Source organism: Canis lupus, chromosome 26 (genome assembly GCF_003254725.2).
Source record: "Canis lupus dingo isolate Sandy chromosome 26, ASM325472v2, whole genome shotgun sequence".
Taxonomy (NCBI): Eukaryota; Metazoa; Chordata; class Mammalia; order Carnivora; family Canidae; genus Canis; species Canis lupus.
In genome coordinates this window covers 12,458,064-12,484,059 of record NC_064268.1, presented here as the reverse complement: position 1 = coordinate 12,484,059, position 25,996 = coordinate 12,458,064, and the positions used below count along the sequence as shown (strand labels likewise).

Here is a 25,996-nt window from a genome sequence, read left to right as displayed (position 1 = left end):
TATGCTCCAATTCCCTCCCACCTGACAAATGTTTTCTGGGCATTTGCAACCTGCCGGCGATGTGCCTCAACAAGAGCTCACAGAGGTGACTACAGTACAATTTCATTTAATTCAACCACCAATGTTTAAGCACCTACTGTGTGTGAGGACCTGAACCAGCTGCTGGAAGAGGAGAAGCCCTTTAAGAAGATTGTATTAGGGGGGATCCCTGGGTGGCTCAGCGGTTTGATGCCTGCCTTCAGCCCAGGGCGTGATCCTGGAGTCCTGGGATTGAGTCCCACGTCGGGCTCCCTGCATGGAGCCTGTTTCTCCTCTGTCTGTGTCTCTGCCTCTCTCTTTCTCTCTCTGTGTCTCTCATGAATAAATAAATAAAATCTTAAAAAAAAAAAAAGAAGATTGTTTTAGGCTGTAGCCTTTAAAGCATCACACACACACACACACACACACACACGCACACACATGCACGCGCACACACACATGCAAAAGGAGGGATGGGGCCATTAGAAGCAGGCAGAACAGTGCCTGGCAGTTAGAGCCTGCTCGGTGAGTGGTTAGTGAATGAACGATCTGACCAAAGAACCAAGAGTGGAACAAAATGACCAGAATGACACTAATTGGCAGGACAAGCATTTGCTTCCTTCTGGCCCCTCTTTTCATTGCCATAGGAAGGGGATCAGCATCATGTTGCCTTAACTCACCGGGAGAGGTAATCTGCATTTGCAAGAGAGACATGTTGACCATCCACAAAAAGATACCCAGAAGACGGAAGTTCCTCTCCAGCCTTTGATTTCTGGGAATGAGCCAGTGGAGAGACCTCTTCTTGACTTGCATGTGTTCCCAATGGGCCAGGAGGAAGGTGGCTTCAGTCCTGGTAGCGGGGTATCCTCTGTCCTCCTGTTCCACTGCAATGGCTCTTAAGAGAGGGGTTGCAGTGATAAAGGCAACATAGCTTGGCTTCTACCAAGTGCGGACGTTGAGCCCAGGCCAGTGCAGGCATCAGCTCACTTAGCTTTCCTTACACCCTGCAAGGATGATGCTTGGAATAGCTCCTCTGTCTGCGAGGGACTGGGAGCAGGAAGTCAGTGGACGGGGGTACAGCGCTTCGCACGGTGCCTCGCACATACTAAATGCTTTGTAAGTGGCAGCTTTTTCGACATATCCTCAGTTTACAAGTAAGGATACTGAGGCTCAGAGAAGGGAAGGGAGGTACGAGCCTATCCAGAACACATGAGCTTCCGATCTTGGCAGGGAGCTCATTCTAACGCTGGATCGGGTAAATTTGGGCATGTTGCTTCACTCTCTGGGACTCAACTAATAAGACGAAGAACAATAAATTGAATCACATGAAATTGCCAGTCTCCTACATTAACAATATTTGAATACAGCGATGTCATAACCTCAATAAAAACAATTCAATAAAAAAAGCAACTTCCTCATAGAGTTTCTGCGGGGATTAAAAGATAGGCAAGAGCCGAGCATGGCACCTGGCAAATGGTAATCCCCCAATAAACACATGGGAGTTAGCTTAGTTATCATGCCCGTGGCTTTGCTGGATAAAGGAGGACGTGAGATGGACTCATGGAAGCATGGGAAGCAAAGCTCCCTCCTTGTTTTCCACTCCCGGACAGCCTGTGTCCCAGGGGCCCCATCCCCTCCTCCTGGGCTTGGTGATATGGGATCAGCAATTTCCTCCGCTCAGCCACCCTGGTAAATTATTTACCAGCTGCTCTTAATCCCGCTTTTCCACCCCAGGGCAGAGCCCTCTGAGCCCAGGCACCCTTCTTTGAACCAGAACCTTGGAATTGTTGTTGGGGGTCCCAGTGCCCTTTCTTTCTTTCTTGCCGGGGAAGCAGGTGTGCATTACGGATTAGAGCATAATCAAGGAAAGGCAGCCCAATGTCCAGAAGTCCGTAGTAATTAGAACTTGGACTCCCTGAAGCCGGGTGTCCCCCAGGAACATCTTCATCTTCAGCATCCTCATAATTACGGTCACCATCACATCAACAGCAGTACCTTTTTTTCCCATCAGCTACTACTACTGCCGCTGCTTTTTCTTTTCCTTCCTTCTCCTTCTCCCCCGTCCCCCTCCTTCTTCTTTTCTGAGTTCTGGCGCATTCTGTAAGTGGCAGCAAGAGAGACCCTTCCTGGGTCCTCATTCTTAGGGTTTGGAGATTTTCCTCTTTCTCACCTCCATCAACATTCAGCAACATTCAGAGTTTCAGCCTCTAATCCTGTTATCTCTTCACCCCTGCCATCCAGCACCACGAAAACCTATGTATCCTGAGTCCAGTGGGCTCAGTGGCATCGTCTAGATCAGAACAAATTGTGGACTAATTGTAGCCCTTAGTTAGTGAGCTTGAACTTCAAAATCTAGGGTGAGGCAGGCATGGTTACAGAGCAGATCGAACCATCGTTAGGGCCCTCAACAGGTGTGGATTGAATGCCATATCAAAATAGGGCAGAAGAGAACTCCCATTAATCTCAGCACTGTTGCAACAAAACCAAACCAAGAATATTCCAGGATTTAGACCATTTTGGGTGTGCATGCCTTGCTCACATCCTTAACTGTCCACCAATTGCCTGAATCCATACAAATTAGCTCCAAGAAGGTTTACATCTAACATGGTCATAATTAATTAGGTCAAAATTAGCCCAATATGAGCCCACCAGAGTGCCTCTGCAAGGAGTTTGGATGATGGTGGTGGTGGTGATGATGGTAATGGTGATAGTGGTGGTAATGATGATGGTGGTGATGGAGATGGTGATGGTGACAGTGGTGATGATGGAGACGGTGATGGTGGTGATGATTATGATAATGATGGAGATGGTGATGGTGATGATGATAGAGATAACGGAGATGATGGTAATGGTGATGGTGGTGATGGTGATGGTGGTGATGGTGGAGATGGTGGAGATGGTGGTGGAGATGGTGGAGATGGTGGTGGTGGTGATGGTGGTGGTGATGGTAATGGTGATTATGGTGGTGATGATGATGGTGATAGTGGTGTTGGTGATGGCGGTGATGATGATGATGATGATGATGATGATGATAACAGCCAAGATGTACTGAGCAGTTATTTTCTGTCCGCTACCTGGGTAGTTTACATGTATTTCTCACATTCATTTCTCCTTACAAGCCTCTGAGATAAGGAAGTGAGGAATATTATTCTTATTGTACAGATGAGAAAAGCAAGGATATTTCCCAAATGCACAGAACTGATAACTGGTGGAGCAGGAAAAGCCACTCAGCCCAGAAAGAATAATTGAAAAAAGTCTGAGAAACAGAGAAAATGTTCTCCAGGGTCCTAATTTTAGGACTTTCTCCACCCTGTCTGAATCCCTGCTTTTGGGTTCTATAAGACACCCCATTCCCATTTTTCCTAAGCTTCAGGAGGTTCCTATTACTTTAAATTAGATGAATGTTAACAAACAGAGTTATAGAACTTTCTGTATGGAAGCAGTGATTCCTCCTAACAGAGTGTATGGTAATTTTTGAAAAAGTCACTTTAAACCAGGACCAGAATGAAGATAGGACAAAGGTGGCACCTGGGGCCACAATTTAGGGACACCCTCATTCTTAAGGTCATACAAGTGAGGGGGACACTTACACAGACCTGAGAGTGAATGCCTCCTTAAATTGCTTGCCCTAGGCTCCTCCCTTCCTTCACTCCAGACTCAGCCCTGACCGCACCACTTCCTTTCCTTTCCTCTCAGTTTCCCCAGCTATAAAATGAGGAAATTGAATCCAGGATCACAAAGAACCATTTAGAGTGTGATATTCTGATTCTTACATACAAATGACACACTTGCTACAAGTCCCACGTCCATGTCTGTGGCAGACGTCACTAATCAACCACGGCTTCTTCTTGCTAAGCATGGACATAGCCTCAAAATCCAACCCTACACAGAACCATGACAATCTACTGCCAAATATTTAGAGTTAGCAAATAAGGGGAAATCTCTCAAAGGCAGGAACAGGGTTTTACTTGTCTCCTTGTTTCTCTCCCACATACATTTCCAAATTAAGCTAATTTGACCAAGAATGTGCATAGACAACTACCTGCACAGGCATCCACTGTTCATATAAATAAACACACAAATACGGATGTGGACACACACAACGCCACGCATGGTGTATCCTGGCCTATGCATAAAGCAAGGCCAGATTAGCCACCAAACAATGCAAAGATGATGTTCCTTGCAATCTCATTAGCTTCAAAATAATAATTTAAAATAAAATAATAAGAGTCCAGAAATCCAGAAAGTTCTGGGATTTGTCATAATAATTACCTTAATGTTTTTTAAAGATTTTATTTCTTTACTTGAGAGAGTGAGAGAGCACAAGCGGGGGTGGGGACTGGAACAGAGGGAGAGAGTTTATGACCTGAGCTGAAGGCAGCCACTTAACCAACTGAGCAACCCAGGCACCCCCTCTTAATTTTTTCAGCACAAACATCAAGATCCTTGAAAAGGAGGGAAGGAGGTTTAGTGTCTATGATCTGCTGGTGCCGAGGCATGGCTTGAGATGTTTTCTGGAATCATGTAGCACTGAAAGCAATCTCACATATACATGAAGGTGGAATTGTCCACATATAAACATACATACCCTCATACATGCACAAATGTTCACAATTACACACCGAGACTTACACATACAGTCCCTGTGCATTGTTCACATACATGCACATGACCACATGTGTTCTAAACATATATGCACACATATCATCTATGCATATGCATGTATGTACCTGGCAAAGCACACACACCCACCAATGCATAGGATGGAAGTTACCCCCACTCGAGTGTACACGCAGATACAGATACACAAGTACACCCTCTTAGGTCCCCCGTGAGTGTATTTGTACACACTTATGCACATGCATGTGTGTTCACATCCACACAAACAGGCACACGTGTGTACACATATACATCCATTTGCATATACATGTGCATCTGCACACACTAGCTCAGTTCTGAATTCTCACACACACTCTGCCACGTGTCCACACTCACACACACACACACAATCAGATGCCCATATTCTCGCACAGACACACTTACATGCCCATGTTCTTACACGTAGACGCACAGACGCATGCAGACACAGTCTCCTGCAATCCCTCCCTCCCCCACCCCGCCTACACACACACACACGCACACACACACACACACACGCCCAGAGTCTGCCAACCCTCCAGCAGAAGACCCCAGGGAAGGCTGCCCCTCTGCAGGCCTGTGCTGTCAGGGAGCCTGGTAAGAATCACTGGATCAGCTCAACAGTGATAACAATTTCCAGAGCCTACAGAAGGGGAGCCTAATCCACAGTGAAAAGCTGACAGGGCCGGCGCCTCGGCGTGCTTCCTGCCAGCTCCTGCTAACTCAGCCCAGCGTGGGGAGGTGGCAGGCTCTTGGTGCCCTCAAGCCATGTCATCTCCTCTCTAATGATGCCAACATTTTGACAAAGCTGAGCAACACAGCCGGTAGGTGTGAAGTTGGAATTAATTTTCTTTTGGAAGGTCAAGTGCATTAATGAGCTTCTGGCTTATATTGTTTTTCCTTTTCTCCTTTTTTTGCAAGAGGGAGAGAAAAAAAGGAGACAGGGACACTCTTCTCTGGAGCTGTTTTCTGCATCCTCTTGTCCTCCCTGCAGAGAGCTTGGCCCCTTTTCTGAAAGCCCTATGGGCAGAGAGGGGGCTCAGTGCCGGCTGACCCTGGAGCACTCAGTTCCCTCAGGAAAGTCCCAGATTAGATCTGCCTTGAGGGGTAGGGGATAAGTAAAAAAGAATTAAAACATACACTTCAGCCTTTCAGGAGTTTTAATACAAATTTAGGGGAAAAAAATAGGTTTCATTGTAGTCCCTGTTCCTGATTGATTAGTATGTCTGCCTGTGTGGGAAAAGAATGAGCAAGGGAGGCATCTTCCAGCTCATAATGGGAGGGAGGCTGGTCATGATCGATTAGCAATGTCTGCCCTGGGCATCCCAGTGCAGTATTCGCAGCATAAACAGAGCAATTTAAAAAAGAAATACCCGCAACTCAACAGGTTAAAAATAAATAGGAAGCTCAGTAAATGAGTATATTTAAAACCTTAACAACAACAACAACAAAAAAAAAAGCCCACCTAAGATTCAATAAGAAAATTTAAGGAAGAAGTGACATATAAGTAGGAATTATAAACTCAAATGCCTTTAGGAGCCAAGAAGGTGACATAATGATTAATGTGGCCCAGATGGGGACTCTGCTGAGCTCTAGAGTGTAGTTCTCATTTAAAGAGGAAAGCTGCAAACAAAACAAATGAACAAACAAAATAAAACAGAAAGAGACTCATAGATACAGTAAACAAACTAGGTTAACAGAGGGGCTGGGGTGCGGGAAATAGGTGAAGGGGATTAAGGGATACTATCTTCCAGGTATAAAACAAATAAGTCACAGGGCTGTAATGCACAGCATAGGGAATATAGTCAATAATATTGTAATAACTCTATATGGTGGCAGATGGTAACTAGACTTACCATGGGGATCATTTCATAATGAATAGAAATATGGAATCACTACAAGGTACACCTGAAACTAATAGGATATTGCATGTCAATTATCCTTCAATTAAAAATAATGGTAATGAAATAAAGTAAAGAGGCAAGTTGCTACTTTGCTTAACCAATTTGTGCCATGGAAAAAGGTGTGCCAGATATTATCACATCTACCAAATATATTTTGCAAGAGAAATCAGAAATGTAGGTGAATTGTTTTTAATGTGAAATGTCATGCTTTTTATTGCTGCCCAAAATTCTTTATTTAAAAAAATCATTCTGTAGGCCCCCAAATATGTTGGATTTGTCTGCAAAGTGACTATTTTGGACCTTTGTTTTAGAGCAAACTGGGAGCATAGAAGGAAACTCATGGTGGTGCTCAGTGCCATCCCTCATCTGTTTTCCCAACCAGACTGAGTTCCCAACTAGCAGGGTGTGTGTGGCAGGGTGTGTGTGTGTGTGTGTGTGTGTGTGTACATGCACACACATACATGCATGCAGAGTCCTGATTGTACCCAGCACCTGTATGGCTAGCACACACTTACTCTCGATAGACACTTATTAAATTCATAGACAGAAGGGCCAAATCCTAGCCTTAGGTCTGTAAAGCTACTTCAGGGTGCTCAAATATTTCCCTGCTTATAATAATATGTCACTCATTTAATATTGGAGATAAAGATCATTTCCTCTTTTTTCTTAAAAGATTTATTTATTTATTTATTTTGAGAGAGAGACAAAGGACAGGGAGGGAGGGGCAGAGGGAGAGGGACAGGGATAATCTCAAGCAGACTCCCTGCTGAACTCAGAGCACAATGTGGGGCTCTATCTCGGGACCCTGAGACCATGACCTGAGCTGAAAGTAAGAGACGGATGTTTATTCAACTGAGCCACCCGGGTGCCTCCAGATTATTTCCTTTTAATTGACTGTCAGTGACTTGGATGCAATCTGTCTGGATTCAAATCCTGATCTACTTCTTACAAGCTGTATGACTTTGGGCAAGTCACTTCACATCTCTGAGTGCTGGTTTCCTCACTGGTCAGATGGGACTGGTAATGATATCTATCTCCCAACGCTGTTGTGAGAATTAAATCAGGTGAATCTGCAATTGCAAGCCATGAGAATCTTGAGAGTGAAAGATGATACTCTCAGTTATTGCTCTAGAACCTCTAGTATACGAGAAGAATGTCCTGAGAAACCGGCTATCTGGTCACCCCATGCTAAATCAGCTTATCTGCACAAAGCACTTAGAACAGGGCCGCCCTGAATGTGAAGCTCACAATGGTTAGCTGACATCATGAGAAAACCACCTCCAGTTTCCGTGTCACTCTCTCACTCCTCTGAGGCGTGGAGTGATGGAAAGTACTTGGATCTTGACATTCAAGGTTCTCAGTTTTGCCACTTTACCTTTAGTCAAACACCTATTTATTCAGAGAAGGGGACAGCTGAGTCACACATTGAAGGGTCCTAACGATCTTACCAGGTGGCACTTGGAAAGATAGAAGGGACTTTGAAGCAAACAGAACAGTCTAAGCAAAAGTTCAGTGTCCAGCTGGTCAGCCACTGGGCATGATCCAGTTGAAGCCAGATCCATGATCAGGGGCTATGGAGCCAAAGGGCTCACAAGCCTGAGAAATCAAGCTTGAAAATGGTGCACACAGACTCTGGACACATTTCTTATCTGTTACATCATCTGTGAAAGACCTGCCAAAAGAAGATTGTGCACCAAGACACCAACATGAAAACAACTCATTTTCCTGGGAAGAAACTCAAAGACCAATGACCCAATTCCCAGATCATATTTTAAAAGGATGTTGTAAAATTCCCTTATTAAAAAAGAGGATGGGAGACAGCCACCACTTCTCTCTTTTTAATACTATTATTATGGGATGTCATGGGCAAAGAAGGCAAAATCTAAAAAAAGTAAGTCCTCCACAGAAAAGGAAACCTTCTTTTTAATCTGGGAAAACTCAAGGGGATTTGAGTGAGACAAAGTTCCAGTCTCCCGGATCAGACCCTCCAGCAATTACTTTGCGAGCATGACATTTGCTCATGTCCATCCTCTGCCTTCCAGTCATCTGTTCTTGTCTCCCAAATAGGAAGATGCTGACAGGACACACATTCAGCTCACTCACAGTCAGAAACAGCTGGGTGCTTCCCAAACCCTGCACCTTCAGAGAAGGATGCCACTGGGGACTGTCTGACTTGATTCCTTCCAATTCACGGTTTTCTCAGGAAGACACCAACCAGGGAATACAAATGCCCCTATGTGCTCACTCAAGATGCAGGATCAACATTCTTGCAAATTGCACCTCTTCCAGGAAGCCATCCCCTGCCCACTTGTTAATCATGATTTGACCTCTCCTTTCATCAATGACACTAGCAATCTGGATCCCTGAACAGCTTATGCTGAATCATGGTTCATTTCATTTCATTCATGGGGCATGGGAAGCAAGTGTTCAATGAGCACGTACTATGTGCCAGACACCGTCGAGGTACTGAGGATACAAGAGTGAACAGGCAAAGCCCTGACTGTGTGGAGTGGACATTCTCAAACTAGATGGATTTCCCTCATTTATCTGCTTGATGAGTTCTTCTTTCAAGAACCAAAGATCTAGCTCAACGACCTTGGATGACTCCCCAAAACATTCCATGCCCCCACCCCTTGCCCAAACCAAGTTCATCCTGCTTAGCTCTTGCTCCTCTGGCCTCTTGCCTGCCTATAATATTCTATCCTGCAGTATAGTGAGTAGCTCGTGATGTCCACCTAGCAGTTAGGATGGGTCACTTCCTAGTAGGATGGCTGGCTCCAGGGAATGAAGGACCTCGGATTCAGAGCCTTGTTCCACGCATTTAGTGCAATGCCTGAGGCATGGTGAGGACTCAAAAATATCAACTATTATAGTCTTCCATTGAACAAATATTAATTGAGCACTGTGATAATATCATTAATATCACTGATGCTTCTTTAGGAGACTACATTTACTAGCTCCTTGGAGGTCAGGAAGAGCCATGTGACTGGTTGTGACCAAAAAAATACTAATAGAAGTGGTATGTGTCACTACTAGGCTAAAATCAAGGAAACTCTGTAGGTAATGTGACATCACCTGTCCTGCCTTGCTACAAGAATCCATCATTTCCACACAGTGAACCTTTTAATCACTTTCTGTGCATCAGAAGCATCGAAGAGTTTTCTACAGATTTTGTTATTTTATTCATGTATCACAATCACCCTTATAAGCATTAATGTTCCTATTTTGAAGATGAGGGAACACACTCAGGTGGATAAAGTCAAGCTGCCAGATGGCTGGTTGGTGGTGAGTGTGAGTTCAGGCCCAGGCTTGTCTGAAGTCCAAGCCTCTTCACCAGCATCTGTGCTCTAGAACCAGGGTGGCAGGTGGCAGAATCCTGAAAGCAAGGGGCCATGGGGAAATACAAATCAAAACCACAATGAGATACCACTTCACACCAGTGAGAAGGGGAAAATTAACAAGGCAGGAAACCACAAATGTTGGAGAGGATGTGGAGAAAAGGGAACCCTCTTACACTGTTGGTGGGAATGTGAACTGGTGCAGCCACTCTGGAAAACTGTGTGGAGGTTCCTCAAAGAGTTAAAAATAGACCTGCCCTACGCCCCAGCAATTGCACTGTTGGGGATTTACCCCAAAGATACAGATGCAATGAAACGCCGGGACACCTGCACCCCGATGTTTCTAGCAGCAATGTCCACAATAGCCAAACTGTGGAAGGAGCCTCGGTGTCCATCGAAAGATGAATGGATAAAGAAGATGTGGTTTATGTATACAATGGAATATTCCTCAGCCATTAGAAATGACAAATACTCATCATTTGCTTCGACGTGGATGGAACTGGAGGGTATGATGCTGAGTGAAATAAGTCAATCAGAGAAGGACAAACATTATATGTTCTCATTCATTTGGGGAATATAAATAATAGTGAAAGGGAATAGAAGGGAAGGGAGAAGAAATGGGTAGGAAATATCAGAAAGGGAGACAGAACATGAAGACTCCTAACTCTGGGAAACGAACTAGGGGTGGTGGAAAGGGAGGAGGGCGGGGGGTGGGGGTGAATGGGTGACGGGCACTGAAGGGGGCACTTGATGGGATGAGCACTGGGTGTTATTCTGTATGTTGGCAAATTGAACACCAATAAAAAATAAATTTATTATTAAAAGAAAGAAGAAAGAAGAAAGAAAGAAGAAAGAAAGAAAGAAAGAAAGAAAGAAAGAAAGAAAGAAAGAAAGAAAGAAAGAAAGAAAACTGAATAAATAAATAAAATAATAAATACATCACAAAATTAAAAAAAAAAAAAAAGAAGGGGCCATGGGGCATGTGTAGCTCAGTGGCAGGAAGAAAGGAACACACACTCAACCATTGACAAAATATGTTCAATGCAGTCCAGTTGCTCTTATGCTATAGAGAATGTGTCGTAATCACTAGAGTAGCTGGTTCAAACTGCAAACACCTATCCTACTGCTTCTGATTCAGGAGGTCTGGTTGGCAAAGAGCTCAGACATACAAATGTCAAAAATGGTCCCCAAGGGGCATCTGGGTGGCTCAGTGGTTGAGCATCTGCCTTCAGCTCAGATCATGATCCCAGGGTCTTGGGATCGAGTTGCACATGAGGCTCCCCACAGGGAGCCTTCTCCCTCTGCCTGTGTTTCTACCTCTCTGTGTATCTCTCACGAATAAATAAATAAAATCTTCAAAAAAATACTCCCCAGGTGATTCTGAAGAGCACCTCTAATTCATGACCACTGGAGGCTTTGGAATCTCATAAACTTAAGTTCTAATCCTGGCATTGTCCTTGGCTAACTGCGTGATCTAAGGCAGGGGGCTTCAACCTCTCTGAACCTCTTTCCATTTGGCAAATGAGCCCCCAAAGCCATTCTTTCTTACTGTGAAGATTTCATAAGGGATATATAGGAAGGGACCAACAACAGGTCCTGGCATGTATCAACCTCCAGGGAAACATGAATTCTCTTCTACTCCCAACAGGAAAGAAAGGGGGGACAGCACTTCACTCCTTCCTCCCTCACCTCCCTTGACCTTAAGAAGCTCAGAAAAGGTGGGAGAGCTCCTTTTGAAAGGGGCTCCTTTATTTGGAAGCCAACTTCGCATTTCTCAGCTATCGCTTGGAGCTTGGGTTCACACATCTGTGATGGATGAGCAGGGAATATAAACACCTCATTAATGTTTGAACCCACTGGTTGGAATGGGGAAAGACGACAAGCCCAAGTCCAGAACCTTAAACAGAGAAATAATACATGCTCCCGTAAAGACGAAGGAAGGTGGGCGGAAAAGGGAGTTGTGCAAATCATCACAAAGAGTTATTTGACCTGCTTGAAAACTTTAATTGCTGGTAATGGCCAACCTGTTGGGTGGTATTTTATTAACACTAATAGATTTTTACAGGATATTTCTCACATTCCTCTCCGAGGGCCTCAGGAATTCATTAAATATTAAAAGGTAGTGCTCTGGATTGTTCAGTTAAAGATGTTGTCCTGATGAGGTTTCCCGCAAGTTAGAGACCGGAGAAAGCAGGCAGGCACAGGATGGATGTTCGCTGTCAGCTTTGGCAGAAGAGATAATAAAATAATAATAATCATGAGTGTTTACAGGGTGCTTACTATGCTCCAGGCACTCTACTAAGCACTCTATGTTGTTTTTCTTAATACACAAAATAACCCCATAAAGAAGGTACTATTAGCATCCCTGTCCTGTGAATGGTGAAACTGAGGTTCATTATATTTCAAAACTAGTGAGAATAAGGAAGAATGGAGAAATATTAGCCAGGGTCTGGAGTCAGGCAGATGAGGGATTTGCAGGCATCTTTAATCTCTCTCATGAGACATAATAAGGCAATAAATGGTAACTTTTATTTAGAAAAAAATCTATAGGGGCACCTGGGTGTCTCAGTGGTTGAGTGTCTGCCTTCAGCTCAGGGCATGATCCTGGGGTCCTGGGATGAAGTCCCACATGGAGTTTCCCGCAGGGAGCCTGCTTCTCCCTCTGCCTATGTCTCCACCTCTCTCTGTGTGTCTCACATGAGTAAATAAATAAAATCTTTAAAAAAAAAAAAAAAGAAAATATCTATAAAATGAGGCAGCTAATACCTACCCACCTACCAAAGTCATTGAGAGGAGGGAGATAATGAGTGTAAAGTAAAATGCAGAATATTTGGCAAAAAGCAGGCACAAAGCAAAAAGTAAGCTCTCTCCTGTTAGTGACCCTGGGATAGCCCAGCTAAGGTGGTAGCATTATCCCAACTCTAGACACACACATGTCTAGATGTCACACATTTTATCTCAGATAAAATACAAGACATCCAATTTCAGATTAACAATGAATACTTTTTTGTAAGTCTCTCCTGTGCAATATTTGGTATCTACTTATATGAAAAAGTTTTGTGTAGTTTATATAGAACTCAAATTTAATTGATCACCCTATTTTTTTTTATTGGCTAAATCTGGCAATCCTGCCAGTGTATCAATGAAAGCTCTGAGACCAAAAATTCTGATTTCAGCTTTTGACCACAGAAACAAGAAAGACTGCATTTGAAATTTGAACTAGGGACACCTGTGTGGCTCAGTGGTTGAGTGCCTGCCTTTGGCTCAGGGTGATCCTGGGGTCCTGGGATTGAGTCCCACACTGGGTTCCCCGCAAGGAGCCTACTTCTCCCTCTGCCTGTGTCTCTGCCTTTCTCTCTCTCTCTCTCTCTCTCTCTCTGTCCCTCATTAATAAGTAAAAAAAAAAAAAAATCTTAAAAAAAGAAGAGAAACATAGAAATTTGAACTAGATACCATACATGATCTGTCCAAACTTATAGTTCTCCTTCCTTTAGTCATGCCAAGAAAGAAGCAGAAAAGAAAGAAAACAGAAATATAAAGGTTTCCCAATCTTCCAACCATCTCAATCCCATCAATAAGGGTAAGTGTCTGATATTCACCACATTTATCCAGTCATGGAGATCGCTGCCAAGTCATGGAGCTCTGGCAAAATCACTTAACTCAGTTTTCTCTTCTGTAAAATGGGTGTGATAACAGCAGCAACTTAACCCAAAGGAGTATTATGAAGGATAAATGAGATAAACATATAAAATGTTTAAAACAGTCCCTGGTCCATGATAAGTGTTCAATGTTGGCTTTTAATATCAGTGAAGAGACAGATATAGGGACACACCAACTGAATCAGTTAAGGTCTTCGAGAATTAGTAAGGGATGAAAGGCAGTTGGAGTGGGGAAAACTTCATGAAAGTTGTAGCTAAGTAGGGTTGTGCCGAAGGAAAAGCAGTTTGCTGAACAGATGGGGGAAAGGCTTTGAGGGAGAAGGAAAAGCATATGTAAGGAGACAAAAGAAAAGAAAAAAAAAAAAAAAAACAAGAAAAGAAAGGAACTCCAAGTAGTGCAATGCTGGTAGGATAGAGTTTGAAGTCCTAGGGGCAGGGCGGTGGTGGACCAGGCCAGAGAGAAAGCCCTTCAAAGACTTTGGACACTGTGTTATGGAGATGCTTCCTTCTGGGACCCTAAAACAAGTTTCAGCAGGGGAAAGATGTGTGAGTCTTGCATGGGGACCAAGTCAAAATTATGACAGCAGGGAAGAGGTGAGGGGGCAAATCAAGATCGAGACAGAGACACTTTTACATTATTCTAGATGGCAAAGCTTAGCGTCCAGGTGGTAGAGGTGAGAGTGTGCACAAGAGAATAGCCAAGAGAGAAATTTCTGATATAAGGGGCTCGGGTTCCATCTTCCAGCCTAAGTGAGAAATGTGACTTACAGAATAAAACCCTAGACAAATACGTTAGATATAAATATCTCCTTCATTCACAGTTTGGCTATGAAAACAATGCCTACGATTTGAGAAAATTGGAATTCCTATTTCCCCGGGAATCATTGGAGTGACCATCCTTCCGTATGGCTCCTCTAACTTTCCCGTTGAGGGTACTATGCATTCATCCAAAGGGAAGCAGGAAGAGGTAGCCAAGAAAGTCGTAGTCTGTAGTTGTTGTACTGGTGGTTCCAAGTCTAAGGCTAAAAAGAAAAGCTTAATAATTTAACTCTTACCATCCCAAATCTAATAATAACTGCTGTGTATTGAGCTATTGGTCTGCGCCAAGTATTGAGTTAAAAGGTTTGCATGTATTATTTTATTCTCACAGCAATCCTGTGAGAATTAGTAAAAAAGTCATATCCATTTTACAAGTGAGAAAACTGAGGATTTAGTTTATCGTCCCCAGTCACTCACCTAGCAAGTGGCAGAGACCCAGAGACCCAGGGATTGGTGACCATGAGATCTATGCTCTTAACTACTATGCCAGAATTCAATATTTTCCAAATGGCAATCCATCATGCACACAGCCTATACTATGATTTACTGAATATTATTTTTAACTAAGTGCATTTTTGACTTAAACTGAAATTTAATGTTATAAATATAAATATATAAATATCCAGAAATCCATAAACATTAAAACATTCCAAAAACCATTCAAATAAGTACTGTTCCTATGATACTATGAAATGAGCACAAAAGGGTAGTTTTACTTGCATGATTCATTTGTGTGAAGTTCAAGATCAGACAAACAAGTCTATAGGGGTAGAAATCGAAAACTTGGTTGCTTTTGGGAAGCAGGGGTGAGTGAATAGGCAGGAACAGGGTAATGGAGATCATTTATATTGTGATTGGGATGTCAGTTACATGGGTGTACACATTTGTCAAAACTCATCAAACCATGTGTTTAAGATCTGTGCATTTTATTGGATGTAATTATACTTCAATTTAAAAAAAGAGGCCTCAAATTGAGACTTTTGACGTTATCTTCAAATGAGGTTCCACACAGACTCCCATAGATGCACTGACTTCATATAACTTTGAACAGGTGTGCCTTTTCTAAACATTTGCTCTACATAAAGTCTGATTATTTTGTATATAGCATGATTGTTTTGTGTTGCACTCTTGTGTAAATATTTTCATTTTTTAGCTGTAAACATTTAAAAATACACCATACTTCCTGTTAAAAAGACATGCTTTGGGGGCGCCTGGGTGGCTCAGTCAGTTAAGCCTCTGCCTTGATCCTGGGGTCCTGGAATCCAGCTGCCTGGGCTCCCTGCTCAGCGGGGAGTCTGCTTCTCCTGCTCCCTCTGCCCCTCCCCCTCCACTCATGCTTTGTCTCTCACTTTCTCTCTCTCAAATAAGTCAATAAATAAGATCTTACAAAAAGAAAGAAAAAAAGGACCTGCTTTGCTAGAACAAGTTCCAGACTACCACTTAGAAGCCATGTAACCGTTAAGACTTTTGTTTTCCTTGGTCTCACTTCCATTATTCATAAAATGTGTTCCTGGCGATGAATACATCCCACGTCGGAATGGTGTCCAGGTTCACATGTGGGTGATGGTAGAGGTGCCTTTTAGGTTGGGAGAGGATATTGGAACATGGTTAATGTTATCTCATACAAAGTGTCTTCCTTTCTTAAGAGCGAACAATTTGCCCATTAACTGAAACCTAAGGCCATTCATTCATTCATTCCTTCATCCACTCAACTGATACTTGTTGAGTGCCCACTGCACGTCAGCGCCTACTCTAGGAGGCAAGTTCACTATAGCAACGATAAGGGAGGTAAACTGATTATCATGTATGGAAAACGCTGAGCACATATGCTGCACTCCATAACGCCGGGTTATGATTGTTACTGGTAATCACAGTATTAAAGAAGCAAAGTATCAAAGATAATTATTTCACTCTATCCTCCCTCCCCCATGAAACTCTGATGTTTAAATTTTCCACAAAACTTCCATCCAAATGTGGAATTATAATACAAGCCAAAGACTTGCTTTGGAGGCTCCGTCACCATTCTTAACATTTATTCAAATAAATAATTAGCAAATATTTATTAAGCCCCTAGTGTGGAGCCGACAACTGTTCTAGCTGCTGGGGAGACAGCCACACTGGAGCGTAATTAATGACCAAGATTTTTGGAGCTAATGACTTCATAAACAGAAATGTGCTGGGCACAATGGAACAAAAAAAAAAAAAATCACTGAGATACTAAAGTCACTGAGAACTGAGAAAGTTTGGGAACCTCAAGTCTGGGGGGTAAAAAAGACCCTATTCAAACCCAGAGGCAAACAAATGAATTAATCCAGAGAGAATTTGGAGGGCAAACATGACTTTGCACTTCTCTGGAGTGTAGGGGAGAAAAGGAACACAAAAACACAAAACAAAGCCTGCATGCTGGTCCATTAAAAAAAAAAAAAATCTGCTTGAGCTTTGTTGATGCAAAGCTCTTTATCTGAGGAGCTCAAAGAGCTTTATTACAGGTAAATACCCTTGTCTCCAGCTGCTAACAGGAGAGGCCAGGCCTAGGGAGATTAGGGGAGAATGCCTACTTAAGGTCACATAACAGTCAGTGACAAAGTGGAGACTCATAGAGTGGTCTGTAATGGGATTTGTCTGCTGTCTATTGTATCAGCCCTAAGACGCTGGGTGTGCGAGGCAGGCTCCAATGTGGGAGCCTGCAGGAGACAGGGCGACCGTGCGACCCTGTTAGGGACTTTGGGGGTCACTGAGTATGGCTCCCTTTGTTTTCCAGAGCCCACACCGAGACTCTGAGCCATGCCAGTGGTTGGCCTCAGTCTGCAGAGACTGTTTGCGGTGGAGCCAGAGAGAGAATGGAAGGCTCCTAGCTTCCCCCTAATTCTCTCTTTGAGTTTTCCTGGCTCAAGTGATTTGTCTAGGAAAACCTATTAAGGAAATTCAATTTCTCTAAAGCTGGCTGGGTAGAAAACTTGAGTTGGATCAAAGCTGGTGTAGAAGGAATTAGAAAGGAACGGTAAATGGGGAAGCACTCAGAACCTTGGCTCTGTTGGGGACTAGTATCGGACCTCGGGCAAGTGATCCCCAGTCTCGGCACCTCTGTGATCTGTAAGGAACACCGAGGGGTCTGAGCTCATTAATCCCTAACACACTCCGCCTTAGTACCATCCACTTTTTGGTTGCAAAATACCCAGACCTCGGTTTTCCATTCTGTAAAATGGGGACACCCATAAAGCCTACTTTGTGGAACTGTGATGAGCCAGAGAGCACCTGTGTTTTTAGAGCTTCAAGCCTGGAACTGTTCGGTGTTAGCGATTTTTGTACTAGAGGGAACCACAGGAGAGGTTTGCTCAGATAGTTCAACTGAAGTATTTGTGATGGGTCTCCCCATCTTCTCTAATTTACCATTCTCCTGTAATTTCTTCTAAATCCAGACCAACGTTCAAGCTTTGGATCCAACTACAGTTGTCAGATAAATCACACTCAGTTAAATTTGTGTTTTAGATAAATGCAAATTTAACTTATTTAACATAAGGATATCTCAAATATTACATGGAATATACTTGCACTAAAATCTTAGTGATTGTTTATCTGCATTTACATTTACTTAGCATCTTTTATTTTTATTTGCTTAATCTGGAAACCATAGCCTTGAGCCAGGTTTGCATTTCAGATTTTGGTTTGGGGAAAAATGTGTGTCCCCTCTTTCATGCTCCATCTGAAGAGTTAAGGCAGGCAGAACTAAACTCATGGCTCTAAATTTTTTCACGTAGTAGGAATGGAATCAACAGCTTCACCTCAGAGTTCAGCCATCTTGTGACTCAGTTTTCCAGATTTTACTAGCACAGTGGATGGGAATAAAGGGAGGGAGGAAATTGTAACACAAATGATTACTTTGGTTTATAGGGGGGATGTTTGATTTGAACCCTGGTTCCAGAAACTTCTGGGGAAAGAACCCAGATAAAGACCATCAAAGATGTGGGCAGCCCGAATGGCTCAGCGGTTTAGCACCGCCTTCGGCCCAGGGCATGATCCTGGAGTCCTGGGATCGAGTCCCACGTCGGGCTTCCTGCATGGAGCCTGCTCTCCCTCTGCCTATCTCTCTCTCTCTCTCTCTCTCTCTCATGAATAAATAAATAAAATCTTTTAAAAAAAAAAAAGACCATCAAAGATGTGATGCCAGAACGACCTGGAAATTGTAAGGGTATCAGAATTCATAATGATAAGAGAGACGAAGAAAAGATCTGCAAAGGTTTAAATTCCAAAGGAAGCTCAGTGGCGGGGCCTGGAAGGGGTCCTGGCTGGTAAGTCAAGGCTTGAAATCCTACATCAATGTATTGTTCTGTCAAATGGGGTGATAGTACCTGCATGCTTCATCCTTATCTACCCACATCTCTAGTTAACCTTCAAAACATAGATCTCTAGGCTGGGAGCTAAAAACACTGTCTTCTAGTTCTGGATGCAATAGACACATGATCACTTTTAGCCAGTGTTAAATCCAGGTCAGCCACCTGCAGAGAATTTTCTAGAAACATCCTGAAGTCACATGGTTTGAGGCACCTGTGGCTCGTCATACAAGGTGCCCTGATGTCCTGGGAAAATAACTTACTCCCCGTCCAAGCACAGAACTGGATTGCATTTACCCATCTCTCTCTACTGTCCTTCATTTTATTTATGTATGTATTTATTATGTATTTAATTATTTATTTTAGAAAGAGAGCCGGAGGTGGGGAGGAGAGCCGAGGGAGAGGGAGTGAGAGAATCTTCAGCAGGCTCGGCGCTGGGCGGGACTCAATCTCAGGACCCCCGAGGTCACGACCTGAGCCCAAATCAAGAGCCAGATGCTGGACCGACTGAGCCACCCAGGGACCCCTACTTTAGTGAAGATGAAGCCGACGGTCTGAGAGGGGCTGCGGTATACACCGAAAGGCAGACAGTATTACACTCACATGGCAGATGGCAAAATAGAGAGGCAGAGAGTGTTGGTGGGAAAAATCCCCTCTCTGAGCCTCAGTTCCCTCATCTATAGAATGGGCTAACTCTACACCTTTGGCAGGGCTGTTCCCAGCAATCACACGGGAGGCTATATGGACAGCCCATGGTGCAGTGCTTAACAATTTAATTGACAGTAGCTAGTGGGTACATGTAAGAGAGCAGCATAACTATCAAGAGAGCAACATATCATATAACTGATAACTTTCTGAGACCCCTTTAAAGAATCTGTCCCATAAAATAATATAACCTGAAACTCCATTGGACTATTTATCTGAACCACTGTACTATGCATCTGCTTGTGGGTAGATGAGGACGTGCATACATCCACCCGCGTATGGATTCGGTACTGTCATTTGTCCTCTTTGATAGATTTAATAAGTTTAGTGTACCACTTCCACCTATGTTTAAACACGGATCCACTAAGTGTATTATGTAGATTAAATGAAAGACACAGTGCTGGTGAGCTGTGAGTTCATTCCATTGGCTTCTCTGGCTCTTCCATCACTATAGAGCCCAGCGGGGCATCCAACAGTCCTGTTCCTGATCCTCAGTGATTTTTGCGTCCCCATCCCTGACCCCCACCAACTTCCCTCGCTGTCCCTTCTACCCCAGCTTCTTTCTTTTGGCAATCTGAGGCTGCTTTCCCAGCTTGACCTCTGGGGGCTTTCCAGAACCTATTTACTTAAACATATATTGACCTAGGCTTTACTTCCCCGGGTGAATTATGCCACAGGCAGCAATCTCCAAATCATAAATTAGCCCGCAACCCTGTGCAACTGTCTGCTAATGACGCAGATGGTGCAATGGTGTCTTCATGCAACTGGCTGGATAAGAGGGCTCTAAATTGTGTTGGCTGACAGCTCCCTCTCTCCTCCTCACCTGGCTGGCTTTTCTGTGCCTCTCTGTCTGGTTTTGTCTTTATCTCCCCTCATGCATTCATGCCAAAGGTAAAAGGACTTCATCAGGGTTCAGGAAGTCGGGAAGGAGAGGGAAGGGGCTTGACTTCAGCACCTGCCATGTACTAGGTGTTCTGCACACGTTTGCTGAAGGAAGTGGTGTGTGTTAAGAGCATGGCATGATGCCTGCTTTGATCACTGCTGTTATTCCCACTATTCAGGAAGATCTTCAAAGCCAAGCCAGAGCCTTAGGCACCCCCGATTCTCCAGGGTTTACAACACTGCCTGTTATTCAAAAGGTCATCGATCCAATGGGGAATGGATGGATGTTAGGTGCATTCTGGGGACCAGAATTTCTTCCTCCTATGGGTCATTTTTTTCTGCATCAGAATCTTTGTCTTATAACCTTCTCTTGAGCTGCCTAGGTGTGCTCGAATTGAGGTCAGATAAATGTACTGGTTTAATGAATATTACATCCTGTTCCCTTCTGTTTTGCAATTTGAGAGGACTCCTTTACATCAGTCTTACCTTCTTCTTCCAGGAAGTAAAGGGTGAGAAGCGTTGAATATGGGTTTGACTAGATAGACTTTGTGAAATATTAGTTAGCATTATACAAATATTTGGGATTGGTAATCCACCAAAATGCTAACTTTCTTGGTTCTAGTCTTTCTGGAATACCAAGGAAGCTCCCCACTCCAAGCCTGTGGGTTTAGAAGACTGTCCTCTCAATTCAAGACCAACAAAACTTTTCCATATAACAGAATAATGATCCAGAGCCACATGTTTATGGATCTGTAATTAAAGAACATGCTCTTTCAGCCCAGTTGTGCCTCCTAATAAGGATATACATTGGCAAAACTGAGGCCTGAGTATATAAAAATCTTTTTCTAAGAGTCTCTTTCCTGTATCAGGATCAGAAGAGACAGGAAATCATATCATAACAATGTTATGACCAATGGAGGTATTACCGCCAATAATACACATACTCAATACTTTTCATGCCCTAACTCCTGTAACACTCAAAACAACTCTATGAAAGTTGGGCTAGAAGTTACAGATGGAGAAACTAAGGATCTGAGAGATTAGGCAATGTGATTAAAATAGGAACAAACAATCATGGCAAGGATTCCCACTCAGGTGGGTCTGGCTCTAGAATAGCATGTTTCTTCACTACCCTGTTTGGAGTGGCAGTAGCCAGGCTCTTAGAGATTCTTAAGTTGAATCCCTGGACCCCCAGCAAGCCCAGGAATGGATTTCAGAGGGCTTGTAAGCCCTTTGATATTGCATTCACCAATTTCCCTGTCTGTGTGCATTTTTTTTTTTTTTGAGGGAGAGTGCATAGGTCTCCATAGGTTTTTTTGTTTTGTTTTGTTTTGTTTTTTAAGATTTTATTTATTTATTCATGAGAGAGAGAGAGAGAGGCAGAGACACAGGCAGAGGGCAAAACAGGCTCCATGCAGGGAGCCCAATGTGGGACTCGATCCCGGGTCTCCAGGATGATCACGCCCTCGGCTAAAGGCAGCGCTAAACTGCTGAGCCACCCGGGATGCCCTTCCATAGATTTTCAAGGGGGTCCATGCCACTCAATTTGGAATTGCGGGTTTGAGAAGTATCAGAATTGGAACATGAGTAGAAGAAGCATTTAGCCACATCAGAACCACCGGTTGGACCAATCAATTCAGACTGCCACCAGATAGAGTTCTTTTCATTTTTGAACTCTGGGCCCCACCTTTTAGCAATTTATTCTGGACAGAACTGAGTGAGAAAGCAAGAAGCAGAGCCAGTGGGGCCCAGCATTCCGCAGGCCTGGAAGAACAGGGGTTGGCCTGGAAGAGCGGCTGCCCTGGGATCAAAGGGACGAGGCAAACTCTTCATCACCAGGTTTCACATCAGCACTGTTCAGGGCAGGAACATGTCAAGGGGGTAGGCTTTCTTTGAAGTGTCAAGATAAGAACCATCTCCACCTCCCTTCAGTGTGAAAGTCATTCCTCTAGGAGCCAGGGGAGGGTGTGAGGCATTTGGCTGTCTGTAAGGGAGCTAGGAGGAACTTATCAACTGAGGCAGACACCTCCGTGACTCCAGACTACGTCTGGACCCAGCCAACAATCTCCAGGGAACATCAGTTCTGAAGCACGTATGAAATGCAGAGCCGCATGATCATTTTCCCAATGCTGTTCCATCCAGAGCTGTATCTGCGTGGACTTTTACTGTTGAATCAGCGAGTATAGAAAGCCTGGCACTCAGAGAAACCAGTGAGAGCTGGCACCTCTGGCTGGGTGAGCTTGGGCAAATTCCTTAACCTCTCTGAACCTCAGGTTTAATGGGAGTTAAAAGAACAGCCCCTCTTTCTAGGATTAATTTGAGAAGTAAATGAGATTATGGAAATTAACCATTTCTTTCTGCAACAGCTGGTGTAGAGCACATTCAAAAAATTTGTAGCTGATATTTTTCTTTACTGTCTGGCTCAAGACATCTGGTCTAGGTGGACTTTAGAGTCCAAATGCTTGATCATATGATATTTTTCCACAAATACTTTCCCTAGTATTGTAAGTGCTTGGTGTTGAAGAATAAGACCTCCCTTACCTTATTTTTTCAATACAGCCAGTGTGATGCAGTAGGTAATAGCAGATGGCCTGCATTTTAACCCTGGCTTTTCCATCTAATGACCATGAACCTTAGGAAGTGACTTAGCTTCCTTGTTCCCTGTTTTCCTGATCTTGACATGACAACATTTTATAGATGCTCACTATTTGGATTAAATTGGTTATCATATTAGCAATTAGAATGGTGCTTGGTACATAACAAGTGCTCAGGAAGTGTTGGTTTTAATGTGTGTCCCCCTACTCTCCATCAGCTTCTATAAATAGCCAAGAGCTCTTTGTTAAATGAAATTTAATGAAGAACTCAATTGTACCCAACCTTGGGCTCTAGGCTTTCAAAGCCTCTATTGGCCTTGTCCCTAGGATGCTTAAATTTTGATTGAAGAACTAATATATATTCATCAAGTCACTCATTCAAGAAATTTGAGGGACAAATCTAGGCTAGGCGGTTATTCCCTCTATTAAACAGATAGCTCTGATAGGCCAAGCACTGGCTTTCACAGGGGTTCCTTTCTCTGCCCATCACACCCTGGGACATTGTCACTGCTCTTCCTTTTCAAATCCTTTAGGTCTTAGCTTGAATGCCACCTCTTCTTAGAAGCCCCCCTTGATTCTGGATCCGATTAGATCTCTCTATCTTAGGCCCCAAACACCCTACTTCTTCAATCATGTTTTGCGTGACTAAGTTAATATCTGACTTCAAAGGGCACCTGGTGGCTCCGCGGTTGAGCGTCTGCTTTCTGCTCAAGCGTGATCCTGGTGTCCTGGGATCGAGTCCCCATCAGGGTCCCCACAGGGAGCCTGTTTCTCCCTCTGCCTGTGTCTCTGCCTCTCTCTGTGTGTCTCTCATGAATAAATAAGTAAAATCTTTAAAAAATATATCTGACTTCAACATTCTCTAATTCCATAAAGGTAAGCTCCATATTTGCCTATCTTTTGCCATATCCCCAGTATCAAATGCAGTGCCTGGAACACACAAGTACTCAAAAAAAACTGTGGACAGATGAATAAAAGGGAATTTCTGGGTGTGGATTTCCCTCTTGGAAGGCATTATTTTCTAACTTCATCTCTGTGGTAAATGACACCTCCACCTTGCAAAGTTTAGCAACAGTGAGTTCTGGCACTTTTAGAGCTTGCAAAATCCTCTGAAATGGCTAGTCCATTGTCTTTCAGATGGAGAAATGGAGTCTACAGAGGTACAGCCATTCCTCCAACTGCACTTAATGGGCAGAGCTAAGATGAGAACTTAGATCTTTTAACTCCCAGGATCTTCTGCAAGAAAAAAAAAAAAAAGTAAGTCAAATTCTGTTACTAAAGTCAACTATTTATTTAGCATTAGGACTAATTAGGACTATTAGGACAATTAGGACTCCCCCACTGGAGATGGAAGACCTTGAAGTGCTTAATTGTGACAAAGTAGCTTTCTCATTAAAGGCAGTCATTGGAGTAGAACAAGAAAAAAATAAAAAGAAAAGGAAACATGGGCTTAAAGAAAACACAGGCTCAAGTCCTGTGTATCCCAGGATATCCACAAAGTCTTCATTTGTAAGTATGTGACATGATAATTTATTATAGGAATTTCATATGTTATGTCAACAAATGCATGCATTATATAATAAAGAATTTGACTGACTTTCCTTTCTTTTCTTCCTTCCTTCTTTTCTTTCCTGAATGGTAGACTCCAAATCTTTGGAATTTCCTGGGTCAGAGGAATGTCTTTGTTATTCATGAGCAAGTTGGATCACACCTGAGTTTGTGCTAAGAGTTGAGAGGACTCAAGGTGGGGACTGATCAACCAGAAAGACCAACCTCATGATTACAGGGTGGGGGCTCTGAGCCCAGCCTCACCTGGTAAAACAAGAGGCTAGTTGGAGATTGAGCTTGAACACATATCCAGTGACCCAATCACTCTTGCCTATGTAACGAAACTCCAATAAAGACTCTGGACACCAAAGCTTGGTGGAACTTTCTGTTTGGTGAACACACTGATGTACAATGAGGGTGATGCACCCCAATTCCAAGGGCAAAGGGCATTGAAGTTTTGCATTCAGTATCCTCCCAAACTTCTCCTTGGTTTGTCTGCTCTTGACTTGCATCCTTTATAATAAAAATGCAATCAGGAGTACAGCATTTTGCTAAGTTCTATGAATCGTTCCTGTGTATTACGAAACCTGAAGAGGGCATGGGAACCTTCACTTTTATAGCCAGCTTGTCAGAAGTGTGGGTGGCCTGGGGACCCCAAAGCTTGTGACTGGCAGGTGAAGTGAGGACAGCCTTGTTGGGGAATGCACCCTTCATTTGTGGGATCTGCACTAATTCCAAGTGGTTAGCATCAGAATTACATCAGCACTGCAGCATATGAGGTGCTGAGAAGACACTGTGGCCACAGTGGTTTTGCCTTTGTGGCCTATCTTCCTTATTTCCCTTCCTCTAGAGGTCTTTGAACTCCTCTTCTCTGTTGGCAACCCACTTCATGGGCCTCGGTCAGGGTTGACAATCCTCTTTCCCTCCATTACCACATGGTCACTGAACTGAGACCAAAGTATTAAACCTCTTCCTGGTCTTTTCTCCAGGAAGAGGGTGGCTCTCAGCTAGAAAATGTGAACCGAGCGCCTCCACTGGCCATTAAGTCAGCCATGAGAAGGGAGTCTAAGACTTGGAAAGAAAGACAGCTTGGCGGATCCAGGAATCCTGGATCAAGTGGTTCTTTGGGGGAGTTCCCAGTTACATGAACCAATAAATCCACTCCTGCCATTTATTTACTTATTTCTCTTTTCTGTTAAGTCAATGGAGTTGGGTTGCTATCACCTACAAACAGGATTCCTGAATTGACACAGTACCTGACATCATGACCTCTATAGAGTAAGTATTCACCAATGGTAGCCTGTATTTCTGAAGTGGGAAAAGTCAGCTCAAAATCCCCAAATTTCCCATTTTTATTTATAGCCCACCACCACCCACACTGCTTCCCTCAGTAAATGATAATGTAGATGACCACAGATTCTTTTCTCTGTGCCTATTGAGAGGTGGCATCTAATTCCTCCACATTGGAATTTCCCTGCTGGCCCTACTGACTTGTGGTGAAACAAATATTCTGGGACTGCTTAGACTCAGTCGTAAGAAGCCTTGGAGCTTCCAGGGGTG

General features: G+C 43.5%; 1 long non-coding RNA gene across 1 annotated transcript in view; it reads right to left on the bottom strand.

The window, feature by feature from the left end:
- Window positions 1–11,939: 11,939 nt before the first annotated feature.
- LOC112676609 (uncharacterized) overlaps window positions 11,940–25,996 on the bottom strand; it is a 38,469-nt gene continuing 24,412 nt past the window's right edge. Inside the window, exon 4 of the long non-coding RNA XR_004809553.2 lies at window positions 11,940–12,121. This is a non-coding gene — a long non-coding RNA (uncharacterized LOC112676609). The remainder of the gene's footprint in view (window positions 12,122–25,996) is intronic.